General features: G+C 45.4%; 1 protein-coding gene across 1 annotated transcript in view; it reads right to left on the bottom strand.

Moving 5' to 3' along the window:
* Positions 1-24,727, bottom strand: part of LOC140917864 (parvalbumin beta) — a 41,878-nt gene extending 17,151 nt beyond the window's left edge. Inside the window, exon 1 of the mRNA XM_073361393.1 lies at positions 24,704-24,727. The gene's annotated coding sequence lies outside the window, so the exon portion shown is untranslated. The remainder of the gene's footprint in view (positions 1-24,703) is intronic.
* Between the last annotated feature and the right edge of the window lie 226 nt (positions 24,728-24,953).

Here is a 24,953-nt window from a genome sequence, read left to right as displayed (position 1 = left end):
CTGAACAGCTGATCGCTGTGGGTGGGAGGTGCTGGGAGGGAGGGCGAGGTGCTAATGGGTAGGGCCCACCAGCAGGTGGGAGGCACTGGGGGAGGGGAGGAGCTGATCAGCGGGGTTGCTGGTGGGTGTTGAACACACACTCTTATTTTAGTCAGTGCCTATGAGCAGGCCTGAGTGGAGGGCTGCAGTGAGTCAAACCAATGACAAGGGTTTGGTCCTGGAGGGACATTCCCTGGGCAAGGATACCACTCACAGGCAGGGAGACCTGGCTGAGTGGAACATTGCAGGGAGCTATGTCACAGGACTTGGAGCCCTGCCTTGGGGCTACTAGAGAAGGATCATGGGAGATAAATGAATCTTGGAGCTCTCGGGCAGATGGCCTGAGGAGTGGAGCCCTGGAATAATGGCAGAAAAAGTCTGGAAACAGACTGGAGATGGACTTTTGAGAGGGGATGCTGCAAATGATATCCCAGGATGGGGCCTGGAAAACTGATGTGAAGCTGTTATACTTTGGGGAGAGTGGTTTTATCATACGGATTGTGTGGAATATTGAACATGTACAGGAATAAATTATGCCTAGAGAAGGGCTTTTCAATTGGACATTTTGAGAAACTATGTTCTTTTTTGTGGCTGCAAGAAGGGGGGAAACTGAAGCAAGGGCACCTGTTGTTTTGTGGCCTGTCAAAAAACGGTGCTCTGAGGAGGTTCTGTCTTATGACAGGCAGATGTGGGGTTGGTTGGGCACATAATTAAGTAGAATTGTGGGGTTTGAGGAGAAGCTGGAAGCTCGCCACCATCAGGCAGCCAGCAAGAACTCCAGCTGCGGGTTTCAGAATCAACCTACTCTGTAAATTTGCAAGAGCTGGTAACAGTAGCTGCCACATACATGGTGGAAGAGTTCAAAAAACAATATAATCTTATGATTTTTGGACATTTGGAATTGGTAATACTGAGTAGCAGCTCCTATATGTGAACATCATGAAGCTGAGAAGCACTAAGCATGCTTTATGAACTCTTTTATATAAAAATGCCCATGGGATTCATAGAATCTTGACTGAGTTTCACAGGATGTAATTCAGGGTAGGATTTATCCTGACATTTTTACTCAAATGTTAATTATTTCTGTACAATATGAGGTTACAGAAATTAGATCATCATATTAAGCCTGTACTAACCATTTCCCCAGATCTAATATTTCAAAATGCTGTGGAAAAGGTAATTTCAGAATCTCAGCTATTTCCTGAAAGATCTAATACTTAGAGCTTTCATTAATAGTCATGTTGAAAAATGCTTGCTTGTCAGTGCAAAAAATTCTCTAAGGTTGAGGATCACATACCTTTAGAATGGATGGAGTAGTTGACAGTTTAGACAGCAGTTTCAATTATGCAATGAATCTGATTATGAACAATAGAATACTTTGGCATAGGAAATTGTGTATTATTAGAAGTTAAACCTACCAGGATGAGCATCTCGAGTCATGTTTGGGAGAAATGTCAGAGAAGGTCTAAAGTTCATGAATACTTGGGCATCCAAGCAGTCAGATATTTTGGTATTAAGCAAACAACTGGATACAAAGTAGATAAAGAAGCATATGTCAAAAAAATATTGTTCTGTCTGCCAGGAAAGTGAGCCTACTGAGATGAAGTTAGTAAGCCCTCAACAATCAAGGGACTGAGTGCGGTAGAAATGTCATTGGGATATTGATGGCCACAGTAAAAAAGGATACCAGGACCCTCCCCCCCCCTTTTTTTTTTTGGTAAACTTCTTCCAAAATCTCAAGCAGTTGTTAATAAATCTGGAAATTGACCATGTGACATATAAATGATCTGTCGTTGTTATCATTCTGTGATGCTCCAAACTGTTCTGGGCACTTTGCAGTAGAAATAAAAGGACATGGGTCCTGTCCTGAAGATCTTAAATTCTAAGTACAGCCATGATGCATCATTATGGGTGTCAAAAGAGAAAGGGGGAAAAGAAAGGTATCAGCAAGAAGATCATCAAGATACTCAGTTAAGGCACGTTCATACCATGCAGGAATAACTGTTGTTTGAGGGAATCCAAATTCAAGATGGAGATATTCAAATCCACTCTGGCTGCAGTCAACAAAGCAGGTTTTCTGTCATCAACAGGATAAGCAGGATGCCTATGGAAGCCTTGACTACACACAAAAGCTGCACTGATTTAACTAAATCGGTTTAGTTAAAATGCTGTAACCTGTTGTGTGGACACTATTAAACTGATGCATTCGCCTTGTCTGAACACTCTTAAATTGGTTTAAGAATGCCTTATAGCAATTTATTTAAACTAATTATTTAAACTGATGCAAATTTTGCATGCAGACAAGGTGCTGGACATACCCATTCACATCTCACGGAAGATTTCTTCAGTTTACCTTTGGACTGCACCATTCCCAATACAGATCATTCTTGATGCCTCTACCAGATCAAGACATGTATTAAAAATTGGATGCAATCTGGAATTCTCACCAACAGAATGATCCATAAGTCTAATTCTGCAGAGGGCAGAATCTGGTAGCTCTTCTTTTGCCTCTTATTAACCTAATTGATACTCCTTTTATAGACAAAACTCCCACTGAGTTCTCTGAGAATTCTGTGGGGTAATGAGTGCTGGAAAGGGCTTCATGTGTGCACAGAAATCCTTTAATATGTCTTCTAGGTGACCTGCAAAAAAAAGAAAAAAAAAAACAATTGGGTGAGTGCCCTCTTTTGCAGATTTATGTTGCATAAAGAAGGCCTGAAAGATGGTGACAATTTTTTTCTGCTCATTTTTACCTTGTAAATATCAGAGATGTTGTCTTTCCTAGTTTTGCTGGAGGTTTCAAATATAGACTGAATTTTCTGCCTTTATTTGAAGGGGCAGGGGTGTTAAGTCTTTAGCAAAGACTTCCTTTCTTCCAAATGTTTCTCAGTTAAGGTCCAGCATTTAATTAAGTGGCATTAACAAAAGTAACCGAAAAGCATAGCGGGTGAAATCCTGGGCCCACTGATAACTATGATAATACTCGCACTGACTGGACTTGGGGGAGGGTTTCACCCACAGTTTTTAACTGTTGGAATAAGAATAACTTCCCTTTTCAATTAAGGTTGACAAGCAGGTTTCACTTGCATGGTATCCTTATGTTATAGGGTATCAGTTCTCCACAGTGCTTAATTTGTAATGAAAGAGGTGCCAGGGCTCAAGCAATTTTTTTACATTCATAACTGATGCAACAAGCCCAGAAGTGTTGGGGCTACGAACTGCCAAGCCTAGAAGTGCCGGTGTAAGCCTTGTCACAAATTAAGCACTGGTTCTCCAGTCTCCATAGAGTCTTCCAGGAAAAACAGGATAGACCAGGGATCAGCAACCTTTGGCACATGGCCCACCAGGGAAAGCCTCTGGCAGGCTGGGATGGTTTGTTTACCTGTAGCTCCCACTAGCCATGGTTTGCCGTCCTAGGCCAATGGGGGCTGTGGGAAGGGTGGCCAGCATATCCCTTGTCCCGCGCTACTTCCTGCAGCCCCCATTGGCCTTGGACGGTGAACCGCAGCCAATGGGAGCTGCAATCAGCCAAACCTGCAGACGCTACAGGTAAATAAACCGTCCCAGCCTGCCAGCTGCTTTCCCTGGTGGGCCACATACCAAAGGTTGCTGATCCCTGGGATAGATGAACCTTTAACAACAAATCTTTCAAGCCCACTTCATACCTAATAAAGTAGCTCACACCCGTACACAGAGACACACACACAGACATGCACGCACACAAATTCAAACCCCAAGGCACATACCCAATTTCTAACCCCTTTAAACACTCTTGCACCAATCCTCCCATTGCTTTGCACCAACCCACTGGTGCAGAGCACCCTTAAACCAGATGGATATGGCCCCTCAAGGATCTCCTGTGCATAGAGGATTCCTCAGGTGACATAGAGCTGCAGATGCTGGCAAAGACGGTGTGGCCCGGGCTCCCCAGGATTTCCTGGGGATCTCCAGCTGCCATAGTGTACCCTCGTGGCCATTGCCAGATGGTGCAGGTTGGTGCCGGCTCAGGATCAGGGAAGCACAAAGGGCATCTTTATGCCTGCTAATTCAGCTTTGCCGAGTGCTCCCTAGTGAATTACCAGGCTGAGGTTCTGGCTCTCTATTTTTTTTCCTCTTCCTTACAGAGATAACATCTCATTAAATAACATTGAGGAAAGTTTGACCTTTTTTTTGTGTTTGTTATGTAAAATAATGAGAGCGCACAAATAGTGAGAGCGCACTGTTTTGTTTCTCCTTCAGTGACCTTATCTTGTGGACCACTAAGGGAGAGCGGTGTATTGTAGGTCAACTGAAACTACTGTTTTTTTAAGACCCCACTAATGGAGATTAGGAATAAAACTAAATACCCTAACCTACTGTGGTACTTGACCAATCCATTAGCCAGCTGAGCGCTCCCACTTAATGCTTGTAATGACATGGGTTTGATGAAAGAAATTCAGAAGTGAGCTAATATATTTGCTGAGCCTGTAATTATCTGTGTCACGAAACCAAACAGCACTGCACCTGCGCTGCAGAGAAGATGTGGAAGGTTTAGAACGTGTACGCATATTGCAGCTGAGAAATGATTGCCAACGTTCGCTATTAAAGCTACAAAAGGGATTTGCGTGTATGTATCTTACGGATTTATTTTCTCTGAGAGGCTATTTCAGGGAGGGGAGTGAGCATGGGTTACGTAAGGACTGCTGACTCCATTTAGAATTAAATGGATTTGAGTCAATGGATGCTTTTCTGACGTGATTCCCCCTCGCCCCTCTCCTCTCCCCTTCCTGCCCCCCCAAATCAGTAGGTTTCATTATTCCATCTCAATTTAGGACCATTTTAAGTTGTCTGATGAATTTGACAATTCAGCTGGTCCTCTTCTGTTTCAGCTACTAAGGAAATTCCAGTGGGGATCTGCTGGATCAAATGTCTTACATCTCAGTTGACCCAAATCCCCCATGCTGGCTTTAGCACCATTAGGGAACTTTGCAGACTTGGTGGCTAACAGGCTTGTTTACCTGCTCACAGCGCAGACTTTCATTAAAAAAAGATAACGGGTATTAGAAACCTCAGAGGATTTCAAAGGGACGGAGACGTTAACATTTTTATTTCTCATTATTGTCCAGTGTGGTTTTTTTAATAGCATTGAAATGAACAGAAATTACAAGGAGATTAATGGGCCCCTTTCTGTTTCTGGGACACTTTCAGAGTTAACTCACAAAAAAAAGGACCACGTTGATGAGAGGAAATCACTGTGGATCTCAGAAATGACTATCGGCTTTTTAGGCTGTGGATTACATGCCTCATTTACACTGTACTTGTTCTGAGCAGAGTTGAATGACACAGTGGTAAAAACTCCAACGCCAGCTTGTGCTGCTGTTAGCATGGAGGGGGAGCTGCCTTGGTGCTATTGCTATGGTGGGAAAACCTGACAAAAAACTGAATGTTGCCACAGCAATGGAGGCTTTCAGAAAGCACAGACTTTCAGGCAAGCTAAGTAAACCAGTTCATGTTAGAACGCCTTCATAGATCCCTGACAGGGGTGTAATGTTACAAACATCTCAGCGTAGTTAAGGCTGACACATGCTTTCAAGCATAGTGAGAGTTTAGGGCTATATTTAACAAAAACTCTGAGTTCTGCGCCTTGGTGATGTGCCTGTGTGTCTAAGAACCTGAGACTGACAAATTCTCTGTAGCTTCGCTTTCTCATGAGTTGCTCTGAGCAGGACTGCTGTTTCATCAGGTTGTACTTGTTTGAGGCAAGGGATGTGGCCTCAAGGTGAACCTGTTGAAGGTATTTTATTTAATCACAGACAATTTTTAAGCCTCCAGGTAGCAGGAGAGAGTGCCTTCATTCTCTCATCTTAGTCCAGACAATGAATGCAGCAGCATTTCCTTTCTCCTCAGAGGAATGAGCATGTGTAGGACAGGGCTTACTCTGCAGGTACAGTGCCACAAATTATGGAAGGGGGGTATGGGGTCATTACAACTTTTTGTCTCTCCTCCAAGGATGACATCAAAATTTGGTCCATATATGGCACTTGGCCTGTAATGAAGTAGCACTAAAATGACCAACTGAGCAAGTGCCAAGAGAAAAAAGATGTTGACACCAGAGGAAAGGCATGGTAAAAGGCAAAATGGCAACCTTTCCACTGTCAGGTTTCAGAGTAGCAGCCGTGTTAGTCTGTATTCGCAAAAAGAAAAGGAGTACTAGTACGAGCTTCTGATAGTGTGGCTGATGTGATTAGGCCCTATGATGGTGTCCCCTGAATAGATATGTGGACACAGTTGGCAACGGGCTTTGTTGCAAGGATAGGTTCCTGGGTTACTGGTTCTGTTGTGTGGTGTGTGGTTGCTGGTGAGTATTTGCTTCAGGTTGAGGGGCTGTCTGTCGGCAAGGACTGGCCTGTCTCCCAAGATTTGAGAGAGTGATTGGTCGTCCTTCAGGATAGGTTGTAGATCCTTGATGATGCACTGGAAAGGTTTTAGTTGGGGGCTGAAGGTGACGGCTAGTGGCGTTCTGTTATTATCTTTGTTGGGCCTGTCCTCTAGTAGGTGATTTCTGGGTACTCTTCTGGCTCTGTCAATTTGTTTCTTCACTTCAGAGGTGGGTATTGTAGTTGTAAGAACGCTTGATAGAGATCTTGTAGGTGTTTGTCTCTGTCTGAGGGGTTGGAGCAAATGTGGTTACTTGTGGCACTGTACCTGCAGAGTAAGCCCTGTCCTACACATGCTCATTCCTCTGAGGAGAAAGGAAATGCTGCTGCATTCATTGTCTGGACTAAGATGAGAATGAAGGCACTCTCTCCTGCTACCTGGAGGCTTACAAATTGGTTAGTCTCTAAGGTGCCACTAGTACTCCTTTTCTTTTTGCGAATATAGACTAACACGGCTGCTACTCTGTAACCTGTCATTATGCAAGGCACTGCGTTTAGCCGTATGGAGTGGAAATCTATCAACTTCATGAAAAAACTCGTACAGATACAGACAGACCTCATCTTCCTTTCCAAATGCAAACAGATGGACATCGTACCAAAAGGACTGAAGGTAAAAAATCCATTACAATCTACCTACCACACAGACTATGCTGACAGCTTGTGCCACATGCTCTCAAAGAAACTGCGGAACCACGTGATCAACATCCTCTACAGCAAACAGGGAAAGATTAAGAATGAGCTCTCAAAACTGGATACTCTCATAAAAAACCAACCTTCCACACAAACTTCCTCGTGGCTGGACTTTACAAAAACTAGACAAGCCATTTACAACACACACTTTGCTTCTCTACAAAAGAAAAAGGATACTAAACTATCTAAACTACTACATGCAATCTATCCAACTATACTCTTAGCTCAGCAGAAGAATCTGTCCTATCTCGGGGCCTCTCCTTCTGCCCCTCCACCCCCATGAACATGATACAGTTCTGTGGTGACCTAGAATCCTATTTGCGATGTCTCCAATTCTAGGAATATTTCCAACACATCTCTGAACAACATACTAATCCACAGAGACCTTCCTAGCAACACTACAAAAAGAAGGATTCTAGGTGGACTCCTCCTGAAGGTCGAAACAACAGACTGGACTTCTACATAGAGTGCTTCCGCTGACGTGCATGGGCTGAAATTGTGGAAAAGCTGCATCACTTGCCCCATAACCTCAGCCATGCAGAACACAATGCCATCCACAGCCTCAGAAACAACTCTGACATCATAATAAAAAAGGCTGACAAAGGAGGTGCTGTCATCATCATGAATAGGTCGGAATATGAGCAAGAGGCTGCTAGGCAGCTCTCCAACACCACTTTCTACAAGCCATTACTGTCTGATCCCACTGAGAGTTACCAAAAGAAACTACAGCATTTGCTCAAGAAACTCCCTGAAAAAGCACAAGAACAAATCCGCACAGACACACCCCTGGAACCCCGACCTGGGGCATTCTATCTGCTATCCAAGATCCATAAACCTGGAAATCCTGGATGCCCCATCATCTCAGGCATTGGCACCCTGGCAGCAGGATTGTCTGGCTATGTAGACTTCCTCCTCAGGCCCTACGCTACCGGCACTCCCAGCTATCTTCAAGACACCACTGACTTCCTGAGGAAACTACAATCCATCGGTGATCTTCCTGAAAACACCATCCTGGCCACTATGGATGTAGAAGCCCTTTACACCAACATTCCACACAAAGATGGACTACAAGCCATCAGGAACAGTATCCCCGATAATGTCACGGCAAACCTGGTGGCTGAACTTTGTGACTTTGTCCTCACCCATAACTATTTCACATTTGGGGACAACGTATACCTTCAAATCAGTACCCGCATGGCCCCACAGTATGCCAACATTTTTATGGCTGACTTAGAACAATGCTTCCTCAGCTCTCGTCCCCTAATGCCCCTACTCTACTTGTGCTACATTGATGACATCTTCATCATCTGGACCCATGGAAAAGAAGCCCTTGAGGAATTCCACCATGATTTCAACAATTTCCATCCCAACATCAACCTCAGCCTGGACCAGTCCACACAAGAGATCCACTTCCTGGACACTATGGTGCTAATAAACGATGGTCACATAAACACCACCCTATACCGGAAACCTACTGACTGCTATTTCTACCTACATGCTTCCAGCTTTCACCCAGACCACACCACATGATCCATGGTCTACAGCCAAGCTCTATGATACAAACGCATTTGCTCCAACCCCTCAGACAGAGACAAACACCTACAAGATCTCTATCAAGCGTTCTTACAACTACAATACCCACCTGCTGAAGTGAAGAAACAAATTGTCAGAGCCAGAAGAGTACCCAGAAGTCTCCTACTATAGGACAGGCCCAACAAAGATAATGCCACTAGCCATCACCATCAGCCCCCAACTAAAACCTTTCCAGTGCATCATCAAGGATCTACAACCTATCCTGAAGGACGACCCATCACTCTCACAAATCTTGGGAGACAGGCCAGTCCTTGCCGACAGACAGCCCCCCAACCTGAAGCAAATACTCACCAGCAACCACACACCACACAACAGAACCAGTAACCCAGGAATCTATCCTTGCAACAAAGCCCGTTGCCAACTGTGTCCACATATCTATTCAGGGGACACCATCATAGGGCCTAATCACATCAGCTACACTATCAGAAGCTCTTTTACCTGCACATCTACCAATGTGATATGCCATCATGTGCCAGCAATGCCCCTCTTCCATGTACGTTGGCCAAACTGGACAGTCTCTACGTAAAAGAATAAATGGACAGAAATCAGACGTCAAGAATTATAACATTCAAAAACCAGTTGGAGAACACTTCAATCTCTCTGATCACTCAATTTCAGACCTAAAGGTCGCAGAACAAAAAGACTTCAAAAACAGACTCCAACGAGAGACTGCTGAATTGGAATTAATTTGCAAACTGGATACAATTAACTTAGGCTTGAATAGAGACTGGGAGTGGATGTGTCATTACACAAAGTAATACTATTTCCCCATGTTTATTTCCCCCACCCCCCACTGCTCCTCGGACATTCCTGTTAACTGCTGGAAATGGCCCACCTTGATTATCACTACAAAAGGTTCCCCCGCTCCTCACCTCCCGGCTCTCCTGCTGGTAATAGCTCATCTTAAGTGATCACTTACAGTGTGTATGATAACACCCATTTTTTCATGTTCTGTGTGTATATAAATCTCCTCACTGTATTTTCCACTGAATGCATCCGATGAAGCGAGCTGTAGCTCACGAAAGCTTATGCTCAAATAAATTGGTTAGTCTCTAAGGAGCCACTAGTACTCCTTTTCTTTTCCCACTGTCAGTTACCCTTAAAGGGAAACACACATTTCTGTCTGAGCTCTGCTACCAGGCAGCGCCAGGTCAGCACAAAAGTGTTATAACCATAGAAACAGACCACACCCATTTCTATGGTCTAACAGCGAGTGATGTATCAGCAGCATTTTTAACCCCATCTACGCAAGATGCAACAAAGGGTGTTTGTTATGCAGATCTGACAGATACCAAGAACCTATTTTTGTCTTTATCTCATGATAAATAGCATTACACAACAGGGTGCAGATTTTCAGAAGAACTCAGTGTATTGAGTGCTGAGCTCTTCTAAAAATCTGTGCGTAGGTGTCACAATGAGTGTGGCTTCATGCTGAGCACTTTGGAAAACTCAGCCTGAATTATAGGTTCGGAGCACTTGAAAAATCTGCTCACTCCCCTATCATAGGACTATGTATTCTCTGCATTTTGCCCACTTCCAAGCATATGCAACTGATGTCTTAGACTCCACCACGTTGACTCCTTTGTGGCTGGGCTTGTCCAATGGGCTTGCATTCACATTGAGCACCTGCGGGCTGTACACTTATGTGACAATGGTTAGACACCCCCACCTAGTTTTCATAGATGTGCAGGCACCAAGTGGACCACACCCTATATTTTTTATTTTTCAGTCTTCTTTTGCTGGTTTCCTACTGGTTGCCTTACTCTACAGAGAGTAGTCCTATTTACTTTCATGGGACTCATGGAGTATGGTATTGTTCAATGCAAATAACAGTCTGGCCCTACATAAGTTAGTTAACCTCTCTGCTCTGGCACCTCATTTGTAAAATCGGGATAACTACTTACAGAGATATTATTGAAAGGATTTGTTAGTTAATATTAAATGAAAGTGCGATGTAATTGCTAAGTATAGGCCAAATTCTTCTGTTTTAACTCAACTGTAATTCCCAATGAAGGCAGAATTTGGCTCTATATTAATACTGGGATGAGCAAGGTGCCATCCTAACAGAAGACCATGAGTATAGCCAGCCCAGTACCCATCTTTGACTTTAGTTCAAGCTGGAGTTGCCTAGTTCTCCTGAAAATCAGGCCCAACATGTCTCAAGTTGCGCACCCAATCAGTAGCCGCTTTTGAAAATGGTGAAATGTGGGGCTTTTGTGTCAGGCTGCAGGCACAGAAAGGCAGCTCTGCAGGTGCACAGTCAGAAAGCTTTCTTGACATTCACAACTGACTAGTAACTTAGGGTGAAACCTTGGCCCCATTGAAGTCAGTAGAAGTTTTGCCATTTACTGCAACAGGGACAGAACTTGTTTTTTGTAAATGGAAGTTTACCTTCTGCAGGCAAGTTCTGCACTAGAGTGAATTCTGTCAGTTCTGCAGCCATAGAATTGCAGAAAACATGATGTCTGCATTAGTAATGGTAAGGTCTGTAGAACCAATCTCTTAATTTCCATTTTTTAACCAGAAATAGCTCAAATTCTTTTAGTGTTTTGGGTTTTTTAGAGATTTAATTTGTCATAGCACTGAAGCATAGTATGTATATGTGAGGCAAAAACATGTCTTATCAAGAATGAATTTAGAATCCTCATACAGCTAATCTGTTCCTTGTTAGAATATTTTTACTTTCTAGTCTTGTAAAGCTTTTTAATTGCTCTGCATTGAGAATGTGGCCTTCTAATTAGATATTAAAATGTAAATCCCCCCAGCTGAACTACATGCAAAATATTATCCTCTAAAGTCAGTGACACTTAGAAAGGATTTTCTCCTTGTACACTGAAAGGCAGATAGGCTCAGTGGGTATCTGATAGCCACGTCAAATCTTTCATTATGGCTTTTGGTTTTTTAGATTGCGGGGGCGGGGCAAGAATGGTTAGAGCATGGGGCTGAGTGTCAGAATTCCTGGATTCTGTTTTTGCCTCATCCATTTACACTGAGACCAAGGGCAGTTCTTCACAGTACCCACTTTGTGCATCACTGCAATCATCTGAAAACGGCCATAGTAATACTTACCTACCTCACAGGGATGTGACAAGGTTTAATTAATGTTTATAAAGTACTCTGAGATCCCCAAACTTAAGCTGCTATAGAAGTGCAATGTATAATAATCAGTAATTTTGTCATTGACATTAATTACTCCATCTCACCAGATGTGGCTTCTCTGTGTAAATGGAGCTTACCTCTGGGCAGCCCCATAGCCCATCTGAGACTCCCTTGTACACCTTTTTCATCCCTCTTTATTCCCTCATCTCCAGGTTCATGTGGCATAGTGACCATCACTTCTGTATTGGCCAAAGAATAGATGAGACTGCAGAGTGAAATGGTGTTGGAATGTCTGGAGTGTTTCCAGGCCTGAGCCAGGGAAATTCCATTGCTTCTTGCAGAGAGCCCTGGCTGCAGCAAGATTTAATCTTCCCAGCAGAGAAAACATTTAGGGTTTATAGCAGGGGTGGCCAAACTTACTGGCCCTCCGAACTACCCGGGAGCTGGGGCTTGGGGCTTCAGCCCCATTCCTGCTGAAGCCCCGAGCCGCAGCAGGTGCGCTCTGCATGGCTGAAGCCCCAAGAGAGCATCACCCCACTGCAAAGCAGGGGTCCTGAGCTCCCCACAAAGTCTGCTAGGCAGAGAAGGGTGTGTGTGTGGGGGCGGGCCTGCAAGCCACACTTTAATGGTAAAAAAGCCGCAAGCCACAGTTTGGCCACCCCTGATTTATAGGCACAAACATATGACATTTATAGATGCCTGCTCTACAGAGAGTTTTCCTATTTCCATTGAAGTCAATAGCATAACTCCCATTGACTTCAGTGCAGTCGGATCTGGACCATAGTCCTTGATAGATATATTTCCTATTAATAATATGGTCTAATTAGTGCTGCTTGAGGAGCTGGATCCAAGAGTAACATAAGGTGCTGATCATTAGCATCAATTCTTCCCTGTTCCTCTACTAATTTAATTTACGTGAACACAAGAATGGCCATACTGAGTCAGACCAATGGTCCATCTAGCTCAGTATCCTGTATTCCAACAGTGGCCACTGCCAGATGCTTCAGAGGGAATGAACAGGGCAATTTATCAAGTTATTCATCCCCTGTCATCCTGTCTGTGCTTCTAGTTAAAGGTTAAATGGTATCTGTATTATTTTTAGGCTCTAAAAACTACCCACAATACCTACTACCTGTCTTATTATTGTTATTAGTGAAAGTGTGTATTGTGATTGTGCCAAAAGGCCCCATCAGCCTTTGGGCCCCATTATGCTAGGCTCTGTACAGACAGTTACAGAGACAGTCCTTGCCCACAGAGAGCTTGCAATGTATCTTTATCCAGCAAAGTTAACAAGCATTCAGATTATTTATACTAATGAGAAAGGCAAGTGCTAAACACAGAATAGATTCTGAGTTCTAACCTTGGCTCTGACCCTGACTCTTTCTGTGGCCCTGGGCAATTATTATAATTTATTTGTATTGTGATAGCTGCATGAGGTCCCTGTCAGGAAGTCAGTGCTGCCATTTTGCTAGGTGCTGAAAACACACACAATAAAATGATAGTCTATGGCCAAAGGAGCTTACAACCTAAAGACCAGATTGTGTTATACTCATGCAGGTTGGACAGAACCTTACTCTACAGAGAGTAGTCCTATTTACTTTCATGGGACTCATGGAGTATGGTATTGTTCAATGCAAATAACAGTCTGGCCCTACATAAGTTAGTTAACCTCTCTGCTCTGGCACCTCATTTGTAAAATCGGGATAACTACTTACAGAGATATTATTGAAAGGATTTGTTAGTTAATATTAAATGAAAGTGCGATGTAATTGCTAAGTATAGGCCAAATTCTTCTGTTTTAACTCAACTGTAATTCCCAATGAAGGCAGAATTTGGCCCTATATTAATACTGGGATGAATCCTGAAGGAAGTCCTTATTCTTTATGTAGGCAGAGATCCCACTGGAAGCTAATTGGACTTTTGCCTGATGTGATGGGGTGTTCACTTCACACAAGGTCTAGAAGGTTAAGATGGCTAAGTGGGCCAGTTAGCTGCCCAGGCTGCACCTGGAGAAAGAGACAGGGAGTAGGAATTAAGTAGAACAGGCTCAGCTGGGTAGGAACAGGCCCTAAATAAGCCAGGAAGCTGGTGACAGAAGGGGCTGGAGGGAAGGAGTCTTCAATTTCACTGGGAGGAAGGCTTGTGGCTTGGCAAGCCCAGAGAAGTGGGAGAGCCAGAAAGGTAGGCAAGACTCAGGGGAAAAGCAATGAGGTATGGGGTAGGTCAAACCTTGGCTGCTGATGAAAGGGCCCCTGACCTGGGATCCGGAGTAGAGAGCAGGCCCAGGTCCCCCTACTAGTCATTGACCAAGTGGCACTGATGAGCGGGAAGACGCCCTGAGCCCCTTTGTCAAGAAGGACTTTGATACCCTGGAATGAGGGAGCATGTATGATGACCTGGCTGGATGGCTGAGTCATGAAAGGAGGCTGCAGTGCCTTGAGTGAGAGGGGGTCCACAGGGTGAGAGGACAATGGGAGAGGCACCACCAGGGGAGAGTGCAATGCCTGGCTGGAGCTAATCCCCAGGGTAGCCAGCAGGAGGCACCATCAGCAGTGAGTGAACTCTGTGACACCTAAGTAAGGACTGATTAATGACCTTAGGCCCAGTGTGTATATATCATGGATTTTCCCAGTTATCAGCACAATACATGCTGCATTTTGAACTGCAGCACTCCCTCCTGAGTCAGTAATTGAGTCCGTAAGGATAACAATAACAAAGAGTTTAGGTTTAATTCAGAAAAATAAACATTGTTAGTCTTCATCAGTAACTTAGTGTCCTCAGGTTCATCTTGGGTTGAAGAGTGAAAAGAATATTGTTATGGATGGTGAAGAATTGCATAAATATATTTGTGCACTTTCTAATTTTGTCTTATGGTGTTGGGTTGCATTGGGTTAAGTTGCATAATGGTAAGTAAAGTAACTGGATACAATCCAGCACCAAGCAATGCATGAAAGAGGCACTTTCACCCCCAGTGGGTGGAAATCTGTATCAGCAGGAAACAGATATTCCAGTACTACTTGTGAGTAGTTGGAGATCTGCATGCACTTTGATACCCACATTCTTTTAAAATGAATCATTCTTTAATGCAGACATAAGATACTGAGCTTACTGAAGCTAACAAGTCACATGCTGACATTGAGCTAGATTAACCCAGGATCTTTACTGACTTCTGTCTATGTACTGTGACAAAGCTCTGTCCTTGACTCCATGGGTCCCATGTTTCCTGGCAGATTTTGCTGGCCTCAGAGGCTCACTGTGACCCTCCACATAACCCTTCTCTCTCTAGAGACAAGAGTCACAATCTACTGAGCCATTTTCATCATAAGCCAGCAAGGGAGTTGAGAAGCTATCCTCCCTTGCACAGTCTCTGTTGCCTCCCAGTCTCAGCAATTAATCGGGGGAGGGCAAAGGGAGGCGCCCAGGCCTGCCCTCTACTCCAGGCTCCAGCCCAGGGACCCTAATAGTATCAGCTCTGGTAGCTGACCTTTTAGAAACATGACACAAACAATTCCCTGGGCTACTTCCCCACAGCAGCCCCCACTTCCTCAAGCTCCACTTCACTCTTACCTCAGGGCCTCCTTCCTTATGCCTGATATGGTGGGTACTGCTCAGTTTCTCCAACAGCACAACTTCCTCCCACAGCTCCTGACTAACTGGGAGGCTTTTAACTAGGTTCAGCCAGTCCCTGATTGGCTTCAGGTGTTCCAATCAACTTAGCATTCTCCCTGCCTTCTAGAAAGTTCTTAATTGGCCCCAGGTGTCTTAACTGACCTGGAGCAGCTGCCATTTAATTTATTTTGGTACCAGGGATTTGTTTAGCCTGGAGCTAATATATCTATCTCCCACTACTTTTCTATAGCCATCTGGCCTTGCCCCGTCACAGTACTTATATGGCTCTCATCACTGTAGTATAAGTGCTGGCTGAGCAGGAGCTGTGGTTAAAGTAGGGGTGAAACAACATACTATTCTGGCCAGCACGTTTGTGTCAGAAACAGGATTAGAACTCAGGTCTCTTAACACCTTCTCCCAAACTCCATTTACTAGACTATGGTGCCTGCAAAGCTGCCTTGCTTTTGTTTTACCATTTGAATCCTCAGAAGAACACATGACCAAAACTCAGCAGCCAGTTCAGTCGCTTTTTTTCCAGAGGCTGGGACCTGGGGGCCTGAATTTTAGTCTGTGATCCTACAGAGTTCTGTTCACCATATATGCCCACTAGAAATTCATGTTCACAGCAGTTATGCTGGCAATCAGGAAAGTGAAAGAGTTGGAACAAATCACACCCCAAGAGAAGATATTCAAGAACAAATTATGGCAGTTCTTATGCAGGCAAAATGTCCAATAAAACCAAAAGTAATTTTGCCATGGACTTCAATAGGAGCAGGGCTTTGGCCCATATCAAATTTATCTTCCCACTACATAACCTTACAACAACATGATCTTCAAAGGATTTCTAAATTATTTTAAGTTTAAAAGCATCATCCCTTATATTCCTCTCGCACCTTGCACCCTGAAGGACTCTGAAGAACTCTAAAAATAAACTGAAATACCAAGGATCACTAAAGTGAAGTTGGATCCTTTCCTGTGGAAAGAAATTAGCCCCTTCAGTTTCTAAGAAATTATGTTTTTTAAATAATTTTTTTTAAAACATCATGCATTGGATAGAAAATGATTGTCTATCTTGCTTTACTGGACACTTGCCCACCAATTGCTCTGATGGAGGAAAAACACAGCAGTAATTGAGAGAGAGCTAAGATTCCAGAATGGATTTCCTGTTTGTTTTGGACATGTGATCCTTGATGTAGCAGTGATATTGCAATATGCAGAAGTGCAATAATGTATGTAGGACACCACAATCAGTTTATTCCAGGAGATGAGGTGTGGGCCTGTCGACCTCACTGACTAACCTATTGCAAAAGTTAGCTAAAATCATGCACTGAAAACATCAAAATTCTGTAAACTTTTTTAATGTCTGTGCTCTAACCTAAAAAAAATGCAGCTGATTCATTTAACCTTCTCAAGTGAAGATTCTGATACCTAACTTTGGCTCAGAATAACTTTTTTATGGCTGAGTTACAAAACCTATCAAAAATGGACTTTGTAGTGGAAAAGCTAACAGATCTTTAACTGTTGTGGTATTACTGGTTGCTACTCAGATATGCAGTGGGTAGCTTTGTCCTACAACATGAGACTCTCTTCCAAACCCTTGGGTTTACTTACTTGCTTGCATTAACTTCATTTACAGATGGGGAATGGAACAGACTAAGGGTTTGTCTATGCTACGAAATTAGGTCGAATTTATAAAACTTGATTTTTAGAAAGCGATTTTATACCATTAACTGTGTGTGTCCCCGCTAAGCGCATTAAGTCGAGGGACTGTGTCCACAGTACCGAGGCTAGTGTTGACTTGTGGAGTGTTGCACTGTTGGTAGCTATCCCACAGTTCCCGCAGTCTCTGCCGCCCATTGGAATTCTGGGTTAAGCTCCCAGTGCCTGATGGGCAAAAACATTGTCGTGGGTGGTTTTGGGTACATGTTGTCAGTCACCCCTCCCTCCGTGAAAGCAACGGCAGACAATCGTTTCTCGCCTTTTTTCCATGCGGGCGCCATACTGCTTTCAGCAGACAGTGCAGTAGGACTGCTAACCGTTGTCATCGAACCACCACTTCCGCTGCCACTCTGCTCTTGTCTCGATAATGAATTTCTCCATGTTGTCTCTCATAGGCTCCCGCTTCTGCTGCCATTCTGCTCTCCTGGTGGTCTCGCAGGGCCGCTTCCACTGCAAATCTGCTTGGCTGATCTTGTCTTGCCATCATATGGCAAGCGAGCAGCCCGCTCAGCTGTTGTGTCCTGGCTGCAGATGGTGCAGTAGGTCTGCAAACCATCATCATTGAACGACCGCTTTCGCTGCCACTCTGCTCTCCTGCAGACACCATAACATGGCAAGCGTGGAGCCCACTCAGATCACCGTGGCAGTTATGAGCATTGTAAACACCTCACGCATTATCCTGCAGTATATACAGAACCAGAACCTGCAAAAGCAGGCAAGGAGGCGACTGCAGCGCAGTGACGAGAGTGATGAGGACATGGACACAGACTACTCTCAAAGCATGGTCCCTGGCAATGAGGCCATCCTGGTGGCAATGGAGCAGGCTCATGCCTTGGAACGCTGATTCTGGGCCTGTGAAACAAGCACAGACTGGTGGGACTGCATAGTGTTGCAGGTCTGGGATGATTCCCAGTGGCTGCAAAACTTTTGCATGCATAAGGGCACTTTCATGGAACTTTGACTTGCTTTCCCCTGTCGTGAAGTGCAAGAATACCAAGATGAGTGCAGCCCCCACAGTTCACAAGTGAGTGGTGATAGCCCTCTGGAAGCTTGCAATGCCAGACAGCTAGCGGTCGGTTGGGAATCAATTTGGAGTGGGCAAATCTACTGTGGGGGCTGCTGTGATCCAAGTAGCCAACACAATCACTGAGCTGCTGCTATCAAGGGTAGTGACTCTGGGAAATGTGCAGGTCATAGTAGATGGCTTTACTGCCATGAGATTCCCTAATTATGGGGGGCAATAGACAGAACGCATATCCCTATCTTGGGACCGGACCACCAAGGCAGCTAGTACATAAACTGCAAGGGGTACTTTTCAATGATGCTGCAAACTCCGGTGGATCACAAGGGACGTTTCACCAACATCAATGTGGGATGGCTGGGAAAGGTACATGATGCTCACATCTTCAGGAACTCTGGTCTGTATGAACAGCTGCAGCAAGGGACTTACTTTCCAGACCAGAAAATAACTGTTGGGGATGTTGAAATGCCTATAGTTATCCTTGGGGACCCAGCCTACCCCTTAATGCCATGGCTCATGAAGCCGTACACAGGCAGCCTGGACAGTAGTCAGGAGCTGTTCAACTACAGGCTGAGCAAGTACAGAATGGTGGTAGAATGTGCATTTGGATGTTTAAAAGCACGCTGGCGCAGTTTTCTCACTCAGTTAGACCTCAGCAAAACCAATATTCCCATTGTTATTGCTGCTTGCTCTGTGCTCCACAATATCTGTGAGAGTAAGGGGGAGATGTTTATGGCAGGGTGGGAAGTTGAGGCAAATCGCCTGACTTCTTATTATGCGCAGCAAGACACCAGGGCTATTAGAAGAGCACAGCAGGGCATGCTGCGCATCAGAGAAGCTTTGAAAACCAGTTTCGTGGCTGACCAGGCTACAGTGTGACAGTTCTATTTCTTTCTCCTTGATGAAAACCCGCCCTGTTGGTTCACTCTACTTCCCTGTAAGCCAACTGCCCTCCCCTCCCCCCTTCAATCACTGCTTGCAGAGACAATAAAGTCATTGTTTCAAAATCACAAATTCTTTATTAATTTATCACACAAATAGGGGGATAACTGCCATGGTAGCCCAGGAGGGGTTGGGGAGGAGGCAAGCACCGGGTGGGGTGGTGGATGAGGGGAGGAGGGAAGGACAAGGCCACACTGCACTTCAAAACTTATTGAATGCCAGCCTTCTGTTGCTTGGGCAGTCCTTTGAAGTGGAGTGGTTGGGTGCCTGGAGCCCACCCCCATTTTGAGGCATCTGGGTGTAGAGGCTATGGAACTTGAGGAGGAAGGTAGTTGATTACACAGGGGCTGCAGTGGCAATCTGTACCTTTCCTGCACCTCAACCATATGCCGGAGCATATCAGTTTGATCCTCCAGTAGCCTCAGCATTGCATCCTGCCTCCTTTCATCATGCTGCTGCCACCTCTCCTGTTGCTCCAGCCATCTGTCCTCACTTTCATTTTTTGCTTTCCTGGACTCTGCCATTGTCTGCCTCCACGCATTCTGCTGGGCTCTTTCAGTTTGGGTGGACTGCATGAGCTCAGAGAACATTTCATCACGAGTGCGGTTTTTTTCGCCTTCTTATCTGCGCTAGCCTCTGGGACAGATGCTGGTCACAGCATTGAAACATTTGCAGCTGCGGGAGGAAAAAAGGAGATTAAAATTGAAAAAGACAGATTGGCCATTTAAAAGGAGGGGCTGATGTTTTTGGGTTAACGTGCAGCACAAACCCAACTAACCCCCCCCCAATTCTCTGGGATGATCGCTTCACCCCTCCTCCCACCGCGTGGCTAACAGCGAGGATGATTTCTTTTCAGCCACAGGCAAACAGTCCAGCAGGAAAGGCCACCTCTGAATGTCCCCTGAATAAAATTCCCCTATTTCAACCAGGTGACCGTGAATGATATCACTCTCCTGAGGATAACACAGAGAGATAAAGAACGGATGTTGCTTGAATGCCAGCAAACACCGGGACCACACATTGCCATGCTTTCTTATGCAATGATTCCAGACTACGTGCTACTGGCCTGCCGTGGTAAAGTGTCCTACCATGGAGGACACTTTAAGGCTGCCCTCCCCAGAAACCTCTTGTAAAGGCTTTGGGAGTACCTCCAGGACAGCTTCATTGAGATGTCTCTGGAGGATTTCCACCCCATCCCCAGACACGCTAACAGACTTTTCCAGTAGCTGTACTGGCTGTGAATGCATCCCAAGTCATCAGGGCAAATTAATCATTAAACATGCTTGCTTTTAAACCATGTATTATATTTACAAAGGTACACTCACCAGAGCTGCCTTCTCCGCCTTCAAGGTCCAGGAGCCCGGTTTGGGAGGGTATTGGATCCAGGGTTATGAAAACATCCTGGCTGTTGGAGAGAATGGTTTCTCCGTTTGCCTGGTGTGCACCATCTTCATCATCCCCAAAATCCTCATGCCTGTTGCATGAAACTCACCCCTTGCAGCAGTCCACATACACGGGTGGGGCAGAAGTAGGAGCACCCCCTAGAACTGCATGCAGCTCATCATAGAAGCGGCATGTCTGGGGCTCTGACCTCGAGAGAGTGTTTGCCTCTTGGGTTTTTTGGTAGGCTTGCCTAAGCTCCTTAAGCTTCACGTGGCACTGCTGCGGGTACCTGTGATTGCTTCTGTCCTTGGAGATTTTTTCAAATATTTTGGCATTTTGTCTTTTGGAATGGAGTTCTGATAGCACAGATTTGTCTCCCCATACAGCGATCAGATCCAGTACCTCCTGTTCAGTCCATGCTGGAGCTCTTTTGCGATTCTGGGACTGCATGGTCCCTCTGCTGATTAGCTTGCCACACAAACAGGAAATGAAATTCAAAAGTTTGACGGGCTTTTCCTGTCTACCTGCCCAGTGCATCCAAGTTCAGAGTGCTGTCCAGAACGATCACAGTGGAGCACTGTGGGATAGCTCCCGGAGGCCAATACCATCAAATTGTGTCCACCCTAACCCAAATTCGACCTGGTGATGTTGATTTCAGCACTAATCCCCTCATCGGGGAGGAGTACAGAAATTGATCTTAAGAGCCCATTAAGTCGACAAAAATGGCTTCATTGTGTGGACGGGTGCAGGGTTAAATCGATCTAAAGCTGCTAAATTCAACCTAAACTCGTAGTGTAGACCAGGGCTAACTGGCAATTCCTTGTAGGATAGATTTAGAAATGCATCTGTATGGCATTTAATGATTTAGGGCCTGATCCTGAGTAACTCAACTTCCATTCCCCATAGTGGGAGATTAGGGCATTCAGCACCTTACTTAAATTGCACTTCTTCATGGGTGAGTGTAATGGGGCCAGACTCACCCCTGCAGCACCTCCTGCTGGTCTCTCAGGGAATTAGCTCTTCCAGCCTCCAGAGCACCCTCTGCAGGCCAGTGTCCCGCTTGCCCCTGCCCATGTCCCTTCCAGACCCTGGTGCCCCTTTTTTCCCCAGGGTGCTGCCCCCTGGCAGTACCCCCACCATCTCTGGGTCTCCCCCTCTAAGGGGAACCCCTACCCACTATCCCCACCACACCTCAGTCTTTGGCTACTGCCAGTCACTGTTGAGCCCCCGCACACTGAGGCGGTCTGCAGTGTATAAGCCAATCATCACAGGCAAGGGAGGGTTTGACCTGCTGCCTCTGCCTCCCATGGGCTGCCCCCTGCAACCCCAGTACCTATCTTAGGCTGTCTGCCGGGCCTTCAGCCTGGGGCTTTTCCAGTCTGGAGCCTCCCAGCTCCTCTGGCCTTCCCCAGCCCTGCTTCACCTTAGGTACCCAGGTATGCTCCCCAGCAGCCAGGCCCTTCTCCCTCTAAAGGCAGAGAGAGATCCTATCTGCTCCTGGCCCACTGCCCTCTTATAAGAGCCAGCTGAGCCCTGATTGGGGTGTGGCCACAGATGAGCGTGCTTCCCCCAATCAACCTGGGAACTGCCTGCTCCCAGCCACAGCCCTCTTCTGGGCTATTTTAAGTCCTTTAAGGCCGGAGCGGGTGACCACCCTGCTACATGTCTGCTGGCTCCCTCTACAGCTTTGAGGAGCAGTTGGCGCTGTCCGGGGTTCTCTGCTCAATGTCCCCATCCGGTCTCCTCATTTTGAACCTCTGACCCTCACTCCAATTCCTGTTTTTCATTAGTTGTCCCCCGTAATCAGTTGGTCCCTGGGTCCAGTGGTCCCTTCTGCTAGGCTGGAGGAGGGGCCTTCAGCAGTGGGTGGGCTTGCACCCGCCCACTTCTCGGGTTTTTCCAATACAACCCCGCTACACGTCCGCTGGCTCCCTCGACAGCTTTGAGGAGCAGTGGGCGCTGTGCGGGGTTCTCTGCTCGGTGTCCCCATCCGCTCTCCTCATTTTGAACCTTTGACCCTCACTCCGATCCCTGTTTTTCATTAGTTGTCCCCCGTAACCAGTTGGTCCCTGGGCACAGTGGTCCCTCCCGCTAGGCTGGAGGAGGGGCCTTCAGCAGTGGGTGGGCTTGCACCCGCCCACTTCCCGGGTTTTTCCAATAAGACCCCGCTACAGTGGGGTGTGCTACATGTGCTTGGAGATTGTCTGGAATGAAGATCCTCTTAATATCGTTAAAGGGAATGATGCAGATCAGGCAATCTCTGCTAGAACAGTAGAGGAACTCATCTAGGTGATAAACTAGGCTGGCAAGGATGGCTGTGAACTAAAGAGGAATCTGTAAATCCCATTCCCCTGACCAAACACAAGTAGCCAGCCTTGTCACAGAGCTGTTCCACAGAAGCTACAAGGCAAAGAATCCTCCCCCATCTATAGAATTTCAGCAGAGCCACTCCAGAGCCCCTTGAGCACCTCGGAAGTTGCTGTAACACCAGCTGCTCCTGCAGGCGCACTCCACAGGGAGCAATGGCAGTGGATTTGCACAGTGGAGCAAACTTGCTTCACTCTCAAACCCTTCCCACTGCCTGGGTACATGCAGCACACGGACCATGGAAGTGGGCTCTGCAAGGGTGTGCTGACCTCACCATTTGGATTCCTTAAATCCTGCCATACCTGGTAGTGGAATCTCACAGGTTAGACTGTGTCTAGGGCCCTCTGTGGTCATAGAGAAGGCAGGATGTGCCCCTAACAGCAAATGCCATAAAACTAGACTGTAATAGAAGAGAGTGAATTGAGTTGCTAAAGGCATGCCTGTGAAAGATTAAAAAAAATGTAACTAATCAAATTCTGACAAGGCATTAAGGAGGAAAGAAGGGAAAGCATTTCTGAGCTGTCTGAACTAAGGCTAGATGCATGCAAAATAAGGAGAGGTTCTTATGTATAAACACAATCTGATCTTTTAGCTGGCATTACATAAAGATAAGGCACATGACTAAAATGCTACTATATAACAACCATTGACTTCAATGGGAGCGGGACCAGGCTCCAAATGTGCTGTTGATCAGAGTGCTAGCATGAATGCAGGAGGACAGAACTAAATAATAAGATTTGAGACACATGCTGCGAGATAAAATGCAATCTAAGTTGATGCAGAGGGCCTAATCCTGTTAATCTAATACTCATCCAGGTAGTTCTATTGACTTCTATGGGAAGTGACTTGATTATGTAAGTAAAGCAAATTATAACTTGGCCAGCTCTATAGACAAGAGACACCGCACAGAGGGCATGGTTACAACATATTTAAAATCCCATTGAAGTTGATGAGAGCCTTTCTATTGATTTCAATAGGCTTTGTATCAGTTCCCACGTCCTTTGAAGATAACCATACAAATTTACCCTCTCAACAGACAGCTGGACAAAGAGCAATGGTCACAAATTGAGAAAATAAATGTTCAGGGAAAGATCAGTGGTGTTTAATTGGCTGGCTTTCCCTATGGAGGTTGAAATGAAATATCTGTTCATGAAGGGGATGCCAATACTTGACATTACAATAAAAGCAGAAAGAAAAGGAGTACTTGTGGCATCTTCGAGACTAACCAATTTATTTGAGCATAAGCTTTCGTGAGCTACAGCTCACTTCATCGGATGCATACTGTGGAAAGTTTAGAAGATCTTATTATATACACACAAAGCATGAAAAAATACCTCCTCCCACCCCACTCTCCTGCTGGTAATAGCTTATCTAAAGTGATCTATTACCAGCAGGAGAGTGGGGTGGGAGGAGGTATTTTTTCATGCTTTGTGTGTATATAATAAGATCTTCTAAACTTTCCACAGTATGCATCCGATGAAGTGAGCTGTAGCTCACGAAAGCTTATGCTCAAATAAATTGGTTAGTCGCGAAGGTGCCACAAGTACTCCTTTTCTTTTTGCGAATACAGACTAATACGGCTGTTACTCTGAAACCTGTCAATAAAAGCAGACTGTCCCTCCCTGAATTGCCCAGTATAGTGTGGCTCTGCTTCTCCCCCAGTGCATTGCTTCTGAGCCACAACTGAGCCTTTTCAAACAGTCTCAATCCATTTACTCCTGAGAGAGACCTCATGTTCACATTTTAGACAATAGTGAATTAGATCCTTTAGCTAGACTAATGCAGTGCACAGATGCATGTTTTCAAGGAGTAATATTCCTCCTACCTTAGGGCTAGATCCACCTCCCAGTGCAGTGGTAGTAAAATCAGACTTAAACAATAGCTAACTACATTTGCTCACCGAAAGCCAGTGAGGCAGACAGAGTGATGAGGCACAATCACTGCTGACATTCAAAAAAGTTAGATAAGTAGAGCCCTGCAAATCTGCGGATATCTGCTTTCTATCCACGGACCATGTTTGCGGAACACGGATCAGATGCAGACACAAGTTTTGTATCTGCATGGGGATCTATAGA

This window comes from Lepidochelys kempii, chromosome 10, assembly GCF_965140265.1.
Source record: "Lepidochelys kempii isolate rLepKem1 chromosome 10, rLepKem1.hap2, whole genome shotgun sequence".
Lineage (NCBI taxonomy): Eukaryota > Metazoa > Chordata > Testudines > Cheloniidae > Lepidochelys > Lepidochelys kempii.
This window is presented reverse-complemented; position numbering and strand designations above follow the sequence as displayed.